Below are 13,396 nucleotides of genomic sequence, written 5' to 3'. Positions count from 1 at the left end.
CTGACCTCTGCAGATCATAAACTCTCTTGCTTTTCTTATTTGATCATCAGTTTTGTTTGAGTAGAAAATTAGAATCTCTCTCGTTGATTTATGTGTTCGAAATGAAAGTAATGTTTGTTTGTTGCTGCTGCTCGTGAAATATCCACCGGATGGAAGACGAGCCTTTGAAGATGTTAATAGCTGACTCCTTCGATCGTTGTTTATCGCTCGAAATGAAGTCGCGGTGTTCTCAGGACCTTATCAAGAAAATATATTAAAAAAGTGGGATGTAAACTGTCCGAAATGGGATTCCGGTATTTTCCTTAAAGTCGATTATTTGACATTTCCGTCAAAAACGTTTCCTCTCGTTGCGTTACTTTCTAAACATCACGTAAATCACATGTTCGTCCCTGTGTATATTAATAATTTATTCCGCGACGTGGACTTCGGTTTATGGCCATTTTGTATCATCATCAGCTTCCTATTATTGTATAATTTATTATCGATTTTACGATTGCGTATGAATTAATTAAGTTTGCATAATGTTACTGCGTACCGTGTTTTTTCCCACTAGTCTACGTACATCTAGAAAGAAATGGATTGTTCATTACAATGCATATTTTTTTCCCCTAAATTACAGTGATCGATCGCGTCGATTGTAAGATTTTATGTTAATAACCTTACAGTTAAACGTCACCTTCGCGACAACGATGTGTTCTCAATTTATTGCTCGTTTACAATTAGCGTACGTCATTAACTCCTTCTCTTAACATCGCTATGGAATAAAAACATCGGTTACGAATAAAAATTCCAAGGGTTTGCTTGATAATATTTCTATCGCTATCTTCGCTAACCTCGAACAAGCTAAATTATTCGTAGCATTATTGATATCACTATATGTTGGTTTCTCGGGAGCAACCGTGTTTGCACTTTGCAGTCTATTTCTTTAGGGAAAGCCTGAAACTAGTCTACCCCGAGGAAGTAGACTGTAATGTCTACGAAAAACGTTGGTGCAAAATGCAAGTGCAAAGTGCAAAGTGTAAAGTGCAAACACGGTTGCTCCCAAGAAGCCACCGATATCGTGGCATATCGCTATCGTGAAAATTTAAAATATAATATTCTTTTATAGATTTACAAAACAGTCTGCAAGTTAATTCACCATGAGTAAACTACATTTTCCATGAATTTCACGATTTATCTGGCCGCTAATCCTTAACGGGTTAATCGAATCTAATTACCTTTGCATTATCCTTGCACTTTTAAGTAAAAAAAAAAAAAAAAAAAAAAAAAAAAGATAGAATTTTACGTCGAAGGAACTAAGCAGGTTACGGTGTGCTCGTTATTAATTCATCGCTCGAAGGTGCGTTTCTTGGTTACGCTGAACCATGGAAAGCAACGCGTTCAATCATTATTATCTATCGCGATATTGTTGGCCGAGTTCGTAGGTCGGTTTTATATTTTACATTAATCTCGTGTTACTGGCCGAGGAGGAAGAAGAAGAAGGGACACAGTTGGTTGCGAAATAAAAGCAACGACGCGGCAGACGACTGATTTATTCGTTATTCGCGGTAGAAAGGGTATCCTTTTCCTCAGTTGGCTCCCATTTCCCTCGTGGAGAAGACATAATGTCTTGAACGTTAGCTGGCAACGAAGGCAAAAGGACATTCGTGCGATAGAATGGCGATCTCTGTAGAAAAATGCACGTTCCAAGACAAAAGCAGTTTCTAGCAGTTCGGCGAAGAGGATTTAACAAGAATCGATATTTATGTATGTTTATATAATATTTTACTTAGTTGTTTGAGATAGTTGGATCCACAGAAATGATCAATATTTTATTTAATTTAGCTTTTCATGAAAATTTTTATGACTGGGAATGGTTTGCAACATTTTTCTTAGTCGTTGGGAATTCATCAGAAGTAGTTAAATTTGGGACTGTATGAAATATTTCGTATCTGTAGAAACGTTGAATATTTCATCATTATAGTGGTTCAACTTTTATAACAAGCTACAACTTTATTGCTCCAGCATTCGCTCTTCTCAGAATTCCTGATTCTGAAATTTACCACAGGAGTTTAGGCGTAAGCAATAAGAAGGCGATTTCTGTAGAAAAGTCGAGGAAATTTAAAGTCAAAGAGTTTTCGTCGAATCAGTTTTTGATCCAATAAAACTTTTCGCTATGGCTGTGAACGTTGCATCGCGTTTCGCTTAGCTGTTAGAAATTCGTCGGAAATATTAGAATTGGGAAGAATCTGAAATCATTAAATTCACAGAAATGTTAAATCTTTATAATGTTTTAACTTTAACATCAAGATGAAACTCCGCTTTTATCTTTCTTAGAATCCACGATTCGGAAACTTGCGCTTGGCTAGGCGTAAGTTATACGCGCATGGGTTCATTTGAAACGTAATTTTAGTCGATCCATGGAACTGGTTGTAACCCCGTTTCGAGCAACCACTTTTCATAGATATTATTACGCACGAACGTAGTTCTGGCTCGGGCCAGAAAATTGACTGTAATTTCTGTCAATAGAATTGGATTGCTTTCGTGATACGGTAGTCTAGGTACGATAAAACGTCAAAGAATTCCTTCCTGAGAACATAAACGAACGAAATGTTAGCAAACAAATTACAAATTCTTCGCCGAAGATAAATAATTCTGTTCTACTTGAACCAGTCCCTCAATGATGCATGTTAGAATAAGCGCATCGATGCGTGATGCAGCTTTTCACCTGCTTGACACAATAGAGCTTATATATTACGTAGTTGGTGATATTATTCGGAGTGTAGCTGGCCTCGAAATTAGCAGGAAAATACAACATGAATTCCAGCGAAAATAGGATTCCTCGCATTTCGATAGGGATATTTTGCCTCGTATGTCGCGTAGGTCACGTATGTTCGATACTACGCGCGAATGCGTCATCTAATTGAATAATATTCCCAGAACTTAGACGCGTCTTTACCGCCCACGCATGACTGAGATTCGTATCATATGTATCCACGATACCTTTGAGAAGCATGTAATGTTTTATAAAATACGCGTTATATCCGATATCGTGCGTTATGAAATTATTTACAGTGGATTATCCGGATTTATCTGAGTTTAGATATTTACTAGAGCAAATTACATAGACATAGATCAATTAGAAATAACGTAATGAGAAACGAATGCGGGTTGAGTCGAGAACTGTTTTATGAAACCAAATCGATAAAGATACGAATTGGCATAAACAAAGTGAGTACATGAATTTATAAAATTCAATGGTTGCACAAATATTTCTCCCTTGGAAATCGAAGTATCGATATGGGAATTTAATGGGAATTTTCATTCATCCGCGATGTAATCACGTAGAAATACATTGGGGCGTTGGAAGTTGAATTCCAATCGGAACCCGACGATTTTTAATCGCGCAACGTGTTATTTATGTTTGTGTTATCTGAGTTACAGACTTTCGACCCAGTTTTCATGATTTTCAGATTTTGAGATTGTCCATGAGTTATCGTAAATACCTTAAAGAAGGTAAAACTGTCTCCAGAAAAGTATTCACGAAACTTGTAAAAATTGCAAATCGGTATAAAAAAACAAGGTGAGAAATTTTAGTTATTTTTGCCTATAAAAAAAGCCATTTGTCATAATAGATCGATGTACTGAATTTCATCGACAATGATAAACGATGTTATTAAAATTCTGCTCTAGACAAAACCGTCGTCAGCTGTTAGTGATGCCTGTTCATTTTTATGGTACACACTTTATCGACGTTTCGTCTAGTTTAATGGTGACCTGAATATACTAGGAGCAACAGGTACGTGTGCCAGCGATGTCAGTCAATCTGTTAGGTAGTACGTTTTAATCTGATAATCTATTATAAAATGATGGTTTCCCGTTTGCACATTGTTTCGTACTTTTATTTTTAGAAATCTTCGAATACTCATTTAGAATATTTATTAACAATTAATGTTTACAATACGTCTGTCGATATGTCAGTGCGTGAAAATATCATTAATAATGATCGTAATGATGTCAGTGATAAATTCGAAAGCAAAATATTCCTAGTTAAATGCTCGTCACCATAATACAAAACAATAAAGTAAATTAAAAATATAGACTATAACGAAGTGGATGTAACGTAGAAAACTTATTTACATAGTAAAATAATTTTGCAAATACAGTAGCATTCCATGGCAAAATAACTTTGTAAATATAGCTTAGAAATTAAATTCCTTCCATATATTCATGAATGAAACCACGCGCGGCTGTTTATCGAATGAATGGCTGACCATACACGGGCCTTTACTACTTACATGCTTCGCATCCTACTCATATTATCGATTTTCAATTCTGCTGTTTGGTCTTTGTACCAGGCTCTGCATCCACCTTTATCTTATTTCAAGAACTACGCGTGCATTCTTCACGTGAAATCGTTCGTACCCTTTTGTTCGGATGATTTCGAAAGGGAAGTCGAATCTCATGTTTCTCAGCCGTAATTTTCCTGCACAAACTTGGAATACTTGTCCTTTCTTATTATTACCGGGTATTAAAACTGCGCGGAACTTCGTGTTGCCGGAAGAAAAGCTCGTACATTAGGGAAGATTTTCTTTCACTCATCGAGTTCCCAAGTAGAATGAGACTCCTGGGGAAAGTTATTCGTGCCCGTATCAAGTTCCAAGGATATTATTGGTCAGTTGTTCCAAATCGAACAAAGATACGTTCGTTCTGCCTTCTGTTATTGATCGATCGAAAGTGCACTTCCTGTATTCGGTGATTTTCCTCGAAGACTATTCAAAATTCAATGATCGACCAAAGAAAGCTAAAAATTTCTACTTGCTTATAATAGTAATATTTGTATTAGAAAATCTTTGGCAGGTTAGTAATAATCATTTTCAAAAATGATAATTTTTCGCCATTTACTCTTCCAACGAATCTGTAAATTCAGCTCACACTAACATTTAACGCGAACTATACTTTGGGAATCTATGGTTCATTCAATCTATTGTATTTTACTTTTCCAAGCAACAATTATTGCTCTTTCATTTCAGTTTTATATCTCGAGTGATTATAGGATTTTTCTATTCGAATTTATCTTGATACATCGTAGGGAAAGAGAGCGTAACACTTCGTTTTGTAAGGTAATTTGCTTTCTATAGCGTTCACAATTTAAAATAGTTTGTTCAATTTGCTCTTCTCCCATTAACTTTCAATTAGTATTGGTAAGGTATAGATGTTCAACAATTTCGGTCAAGTTATCTCATGTCAAACTGTTTAAATATGTTTCGTGCTCCTTATTGCGTCAAACGTAGACCGAGGATCAAAATTAAGAGGACCCAGCTCCTTTTCTTATTTAGTAGCGATTCCAAAAATTTAATCAGCAGTATAATCTCACAAGAGTAAATTTTTAACACGTTCAAGCGGAATTATGGAAAATATTTTTCCTCGTGCAACCGCGTCGTCGATAGGAAATTTTCAAGTTTACGGGAATTGTTCGCGCCGGTTATGTGAATAGTATAAAACAGCTTTGTTCGATGAAATGTTTTGGATACTTTCTCTGACGATCGAACCCGGCGGTGTTTCAAAGGTTTTCAAATGCGACCATGTACATTGTCGATGAAATGTGAAAATCGCTTTCCCTGGTTGGATTAAAAAGCTAAATGTTGCTCGCGGAACAGAGTTTTCGGTGTCCTCTTGGCAGACGGTGCTGGCATCGTGACAAGCGTTTGAAAATCACGACTCTGCGGAAGTTTTTTGTTCCTCTGTGAAAAATCGCTTGCTACGTTTCGTCAAAAATAAAATCGTTATTTTTGTAGATCGACTTTCCGTTGATACAAACAGCTAAAATGTTTCGCCGTGAGTATTTTTCCGCCCGAAACGTAATGTCTATAACGAACTGTTCTGTAAAAAAAAAAGAAACAGCATGGTTTCTCTTTCATCGATAAACTCGTCATGCCAAATGTATTTTTGTTTTACTTTTTGTTTGGACACCATGCTCCCCTGTGTTTCCAGGCAAATAAGAAGCAATCGGATCATCTGAAAGTATAAATTCGATGCACAGTCGAAACAGTCGCTAGAGAACGATATCTGGCGCGCGTTCTTCATTTTATACGAATCTTTGTCGTTTGAAAAGGAAACGAGCCGGCCGGTAGTTAGGAAAAAGGAGTGACGTTAAAGGTGACGTGAAACGAGGCAATCGTTGTATTGACAGTAGGCAAAAAGGCAATAGACGATCGATACCGCAGGAAGTAGCAAATGTAGTCGGAAATTTAACGTTTATTTTCGTTGATGCTCTTAACAGCCTGCAGATACAATACGATCGTACATATTTTACAATCCACGTAAATATATATTTTAAATTGGCGACATTTCTAGCAATGTTTCTTTCGAAGGTTAATATAAATTTAATAGCCGCACGGGGATGTATTTCTTTTAAAAAGAAATCACACTTCTTCAATGGGAAAACTTTAATATATCTGTCGGTGGTTTTAGAGTACTTTCAATTGCCTGTTGGAACCTCAGACCTTTGAGAATTCCCTGATAAAAGATATAAGGAAGTCTGATGGAAACTTCGTTTGCTCTGCAAAAGTATATGAAGTAGCATTAACCCTGTGAGTTCTCACGAAAATAACCAAACGTGGTCGTTTTTCCTTTCCTTTATCCTCTTTTAGATCTTTCCTGCGATTCTACAGATAATTAATTAACTAATTTCTTTTCGTTTGGTTCTACCGTTACGAATGTTTATGCACTCATGGAAAATTGAAAGGTTAAAATTTAATTCAAAATTATTGCGGAATAATTGGAAGTTAATATTCGTCGATTATGAAATTATCAGGTTAATAAATCAAATCCAAAATCTCCTTTTCGTGATTAATTATAATTAATAAATAATTGAAAATTGATATCCATCAATTGTTAAATCACTTATATTAATGAATCAAATGGAAGATCATCAAAATTTTATTCAGGTAATTACCTCCAATTGATAAATGCAATTATTAAAATTAATTCTATTTTAACATTTATCAATTGCATTAAATTACTATGTTTCGTAATCAGGTTCAAAATCTTCTTTGGCCGACTTTCTTGGTCACATCCTTTTTCTCGATCGTTACATATATCTTGAAACGAATGTTTCTCATGAAGGACAGTCGCCTTTGCAAAGGATGCTTCTCATTTGCTTCCTGTCTCTGTATTCATTTGCTATTCACTGATCGTCACTTACAAATACGCGGCAATTTATCGTATGTATCATTGTTCCGTGAGAAATCGATGCTAGAAGGCAAGTCGCCCCGAACTTGTCGTTTTGTGGATTCGTTGTTCGCAAGCAGAGAAACGACACGGATGTTCGTCCTACTTTCTACTCGATCATTATGGCAATTTGCGACGAGAACTCCCCTTGGTTTGTCCTCTTTAACTCTCTCTCTTTCTCTCTCTCTCTCTCTCTCTCTCTCTCATTCCCTTTCGCGAAGTCGCAACTTTCAGTACCTTTGAAAAATTAATTTCTTTGTTGTCTCAAAATATCCCATTTATAAAGACTTTATGCGTTTTCTAGATACAGAAGAATATAGAAGAAACAGAGAAGGCGCAACCTTTAAATACATTATTTCCTAATGTAATATAAAACTTTTTGAAAGTTTCAATTTATGTGCCGCGAGATGATGAAAATGTAATTTTAAAAATTCATTTCGGTTTTCTTCGTGTTTTTTTAAATGGAAAGGGAATGTACGATCCGTTTTCCATAAATACTCAACATTAAACGTTATATTTGATATTAACATAAAATTACATTTTATATAATATAACCTTTATTTTAATTTCTCTAGTAAAAACTTCATATTTTATGTGATTATGGGATTTCACTCTGCAAAGTTATAACTCTTCCGTGCGTCCAAATGGAACAAGCGGTTCTTATTTAAATATCATTGTAAGATTTATTAAAAGGCCAGACAGCGAGTATCTTCGTGAATTATATTAAATAGATATTTCACGAATAGAGGATTGATTTTCGGCGAAAGTAATTAAACCATAGAGGGAATTGCGGACACATTTCGTCCGAACTACATCGTGTTATACTACTTGCGCGATGCACGTATACGCTGGAAATTTCCAAACATCATCCAGTACAAGCCAGGAGTGTTCTTGGCAAATCGCTTTGAGGATTCATTAAGGAGAAACCTCGTCGTATTTGCTCGGTTATTCTCTTGTTTCTCCAGGTGTTTTTCCGAGTAGTCGAACTTGCGTATGGATGTGACATTTTGCGATCAGTTTATGGTTTAATCTTGCCAGTTCTTAACATACTTTAACTCGTATATCCTGAGTTTTAATGTACTTTCAAATCTTGCTTCGAATATTTCGAATTTTATGATCTGAAACTTCACGTATTTTAAAGCTTTGCGCCACCGTTTAGATCTTTTGCGAAAGAATCTTTCTCGGACTTATTTTTATTCGAATTTACCAACGTGATACCAAGACATTCGGAGATTAAGTCGATCAATTCTATTTCTTAAGAAATTCTCAAGTTTAGTGCTAGGACATACGATCAATGATCAATTTATTTTCAATGTATGATTAGCGTTTATCCCGTCCATGATTATGAAAGTTCAATTTCTGTATCAGACCGATAAAAAATGGAAAAATCTTTTCCTCTTCGAGAAACAAAACTCAACAGAAACAAATGTGAAAACATTAGAGTCGTCGATCGATGGCAACAGAAATTTCCAGATTGGAAAGGGGGTTAACGCTGAAAATTTCTATAAATTTCAATATATAACAATCTATAATATTTAAACGATAATTATAAACCATCTAATCTTGCGTTATAATCTCTTCGCGATTTTTTAACAAATCAGCTAATACTAATAAATATTTTATAATTCGACGCGTGCAGTCTAAGACTCATAAAAAGGGAAAATGAAATTATTCCAAAAGAACTCTGAATTAAAATCATTTCTATGTTTCTATCCGACTTAACGTTGCGAATGAATGTTTCCCATTAGAAGTTTCCCCTGGGAAATCTGTCCGTTAATTACTATTTCATCCTTGCAAGCTTATCAGTATCGTGCTGGTAATACAATATCTTGCATTAGGATTCATTAATTTCTCACGTTAATTAACCTGTGGGTTTAGAATCGATTATCTGTTAAAGAGTCGAGTAAATATTAGTCACGGTAGATGCGTCGAATTCTAACTCGGTTAACCTTGCTTTGTATTAAAGCTTGTGGTTTAATACATCGGTTATGACTATGTTTAATGTGTACTTAGATCGAACCTGTGCCTTCTTTATGTTCTACGAGCGCAGGTAACAACGCGGAATTTACCTCGTAGATTGCTCTTTAAACGCGAAAATATCCTCGTGATCGTAACCGTATAAATTTTTTCTCATACGTTCGAATGAGAAAAGATCAGTTGCCCGTAGAAAAATTGAAAACAAGAGACGGTTCAAGCTCGAATCGTTTCCACCGTTCGAGTTTTGCTCCTTAGAGAATCGAATATCGCCACGAAACTTTCGCCTTGGTCCTTATATCGCTGTGCTTCGTACAAAGGAAATTTGCCATAGAAATCGAACTTCGAAATTTTCCAATTTATAACATTGGGCCGGTCGATTGTATATTTTAATAGACAAACGAAATTTTAGTACCTGTTCTTCTTTGGATTTAAAAGTGGTCAATAGAATTTGGGGAACGATAGAACTTGAATTATCAGAAAACTAGTAATGAAATGATCGATTTTTGGAAGATCGATTGAATAGAAACGTTAAGAATGGTAATGGAATAGAATTTGAGAGATATTTTTATTCAAAATTTTTCATAATCTCTACGTTTGTTTTAAAGGGAAGAAATGCAGTCCATGTAACAGGAGGTGTGAAATTGTTAGATCAAACTGGATTATCGAATGCAATTTTAACGAACATCTTCTGTCACGCATACGAACTCCATCGGAAGCAACGAAAATGTTAGTGTTTTACTCTCGTCGTACAGACAACCCACTGTATGCGTTGATACGTGGATTCAAATCAAACTGTGCTATATGTAGATTTAGATCAAACTGTGCGATGTGTACCTTGAGATCAAACTATGCAATACATATGTAAATTCAAATTAAATTGCAGCTGTGAATGCGTGCACGCGTTCGATACTATCTAATTGAATATTTTCTTTCTCTCGTACAAAGCTTACAGGTAGTGCACAGAGGAGAGCAAAAGAGAGTTTATGAAATAAGGAGAAATACCAGGATTTTATAAAATGGATTTATATTTAAATAAGAGAAACGAATAAATATAATTTATACCGCAGGAGACTGTTACCAAGGTGGTAAAAAATAGAAAATAAAATTCATACCACCGTTTACGCTTCATAATTCGTTGCCACGTGAAATATTTCGGTCGAGAGGGAAAAATATCGAAAGAGAATATTTTCTCTCGTGGTCGTGTTTTTACTTTCACGCGAATGGTGCTGCACCCGAGCCACGAGATGCAACGTTATGAATTATTGGACAATTGTTCCACTACGAAGACGTAGATACATTCAACTCTACACGCATGCGTATGTTGCAGTTTGTTAGCGTGGCATTGTTATACAACACTATGTACGTGACATATATGTGCTTGCGGGTTACACGCATTACCATGCTGCCTTTATCAAACTGAAGTCTACTTGTTTTAGCCAGCAATATTTTGGGGGATAAATACGATGCCAAAGGAATTCCAAATAATTTTTTAGCCGCTTACGAAAGTATTCGAATACTCGTAGAAAACTTTTATCGATATGTTTTATCGCATACTGTAGGAAACATTTGGAAATTGGGACGCACGCAAGCAACACATATACAGTGAGAGTCAAAATTGAATATACGTCTTGAAGGCACGAAATTGATTCAGAAGTATATATGTTAAGCGTTCGTGTATCGAAAGGTCGTAATTCGTGGAAGAAAAATTGCTATTATAAAATCTTGAACAGAGATCCTGTATTAAGGACATTATGCAACTTTTACGCGACACTAAGAAAAAGGTGGATTTTCGACGTAAAGAAAATTATTTCTCGATTTTATCGACATTTCTGTCGAGTGCTTCTGTATAAGTATTTGATTCTTCGCTTGTTAGTGGCAGAAGCTTTACGACGAGGATATGCAGTCTTTTACGGGATATTCTTTCCACTCTGACGAGGGGAAGCGAAAGTAAGACATTACGTTGGTGCAACAAAAGGGTAGTTCCATATGAGCCAGATGATTCTGATATATGGATGCTTTCACGGGCTTGAAAAGCGAGACGTTGCAATCTTCAGCCTTGACAAAGCTTCGGGAAATTCAAACGATCCGCCAAACTTTGTATACGAAGATAAGCACAAATATGATAAGTACATTTTTGTTGACTCGCTGATTTGAAGATCGAGATTGACTCACTCTATGACTAATTAGGGGAATTTTTATATGATTGAAAATTAGAATTCAATTTAAATATGTATCGTTAAAAATTGAGATAACTCCTTGAAGATTAGGTCCAAGGATGTGAGTCTTTAACCCGTAAATATTACGGGCATAGCCCGTAGTAGATGACCGGACTAAACGTAAATTCTCGAACGTAAATCGTAGGTTAAAGGGTTAATATCTTCGATGCTGTAATATCACGATGAGAAATATTTTGAAAATTTTCAAGAGCGATGAAAAAACACGCGTTTAACTTCAAAACTAAATTTCAATACAGACAATTTTGATAATATGCAAAATGTGACTTGTTATGTTCTTCTCCAATGATCTTCACATGAGAAGCATCGTCACAAACGAAAGAGATTATCTGTCCTGTCAGTGGTGCGATATTTGTGGTATTTTTATTCATCTTTATAGGAGACGATTTTAAGAGAAACAGCAGAGGATTTGGTCTTTTGTTGTCAGAGAATCCTCAAGGTTTTCAAGACTCGAATACCTTATACGATTCGATAGCAGTTTTGGATTCTGGGATCAGGTTATAAAGTTTGATTGCAAATGGTTACCCTCCAGAGGATTCCCCGGGGATCTTTAAACTCGGTGACAGTCGTTGTGCCCAATAAAATGATAACAGTGGAGGATATTATACGAGACAGTAGACATTGTGAAGGGCGTCGACGAAATAATATCGAAACGAGAAAATGTAAATTCAGTGACAGGAAAATATATTCATCTCTGTCAGGTATTAAACGTTAGATTCTTGGGAAATTTAATGATTATTAATTTGAATAAAATCCGTCTCGTTCGAGCACATCTGACGGATCAGCGATTATTATAAAATAATTTACAAAATTACTCGTTTTCTCTCTTTTTTGACCTTTTCTTATTAAATACTCTTTCCTCAAACTGAATGTTACGAAGTTCCAATTGCTGCAAAATTTTTGGATGCAATTTTTCAACAACGTGAAAAACATTGGTCGTGACACGTTACGTCACGTCGTACATTTTTAGTAGCGATGTAAGTTTCTTAGAGCATTCTATGGGGTGAAACCCATGGGATATCTGGTGGAAAAGTCCGCGGATGCTTCGATAACAGTCCATTCGTATTCTGTCGAAAGGAAAATGGAGAATACGACGACCCGTGACCCTCTGGAGAGAGTGAGTGTTCGATATTGCTGTTTTTTTGCCAGGAATAGATCGCTAGGAGGCAGTAGGTGGCGAAATTACACGGTGATCGTTCGCTGGAATTGGATTTTGCTAATCTTATCGCGCTGTCTTTGCAAATTTGAAACATCAGACAATTCACGCGGAAGTCCCCTTAACGACGAGCTTTTTTCGAACTATATTTTTCGAACTTTCTACCAAATTTTCCAAAATTCCCAACTTTTTCATTAAATTCGCGATTTTTCCAAATTTTCCATTAATTTCTCGAAACTACCGACTTTTCTACGCATCTGTTTCTTGACAGCAACGTTAAAATTATTTTTCCTAGAAAGTTTTAAACTCGATACAAAAGAAAAGAAAAAACACGCATCGTAAACACAGCAGATTAAGGAATCTTTATATTCATAAAGAAAATTACGAAACTAGAAGCGTAGGTCGATAGGTTATGCGCAGCGGGGCAAAAATTCACGAATGCTTTTCATGGGACGTACTCCAACCTTTCGTGGGTGCATTCCATCAGAAAGTTTCGAAACGTGAAACGGAGATCGATGTCAAAAGGGTAACCGGAGTACCAAGAATAGAGACACCAGAAATTCTCGAGGGCGCCGATGAGATATTCTATCCTCGTTTGCACTCCAGCTTGCAACTAATCGATTCCAGAAAGTGGATTGGCATGGTGCAAGAATATTTTGTTAGGCCAACATAGCCAGGCCGTAGACATACACGTTACTAAAATACATTGCCGACCAAAAACATTAAAAGATCTCATAATATTTCATACAAGTTGAATCCGTTCCAGCCTTTTTATTTTCTAGTCATTTTATGATAAATCTCTCGTTTTATCCTAATA

The 13,396-nt window shown here is 35.9% G+C and overlaps 1 protein-coding gene across 7 annotated transcripts in view; it reads left to right on the top strand.

Annotated features, from left to right (window-relative positions):
* Window positions 1-13,396, top strand: part of LOC126923561 (QRFP-like peptide receptor) — an 84,231-nt gene that overhangs the window by 24,156 nt on the left and 46,679 nt on the right. The window contains exon 1 of one of the 7 annotated variants that reach the window (XM_050737140.1): window positions 1,591-1,746. The exons of the other annotated variants lie outside the window; for them this stretch is intronic. The gene's annotated coding sequence lies outside the window, so the exon portion shown is untranslated. Of the gene's footprint in view, window positions 1-1,590; window positions 1,747-13,396 lie in introns of those variants that run through there. 7 annotated transcript variants of the gene reach the window in all.

Source organism: Bombus affinis, chromosome 13 (assembly GCF_024516045.1).
Source record: "Bombus affinis isolate iyBomAffi1 chromosome 13, iyBomAffi1.2, whole genome shotgun sequence".
NCBI lineage: Eukaryota > Metazoa > Arthropoda > Insecta > Hymenoptera > Apidae > Bombus > Bombus affinis.
The sequence above is the reverse complement of the archived record's forward strand: the minus strand, read 5'-3'. Positions and strand labels throughout refer to the sequence as shown.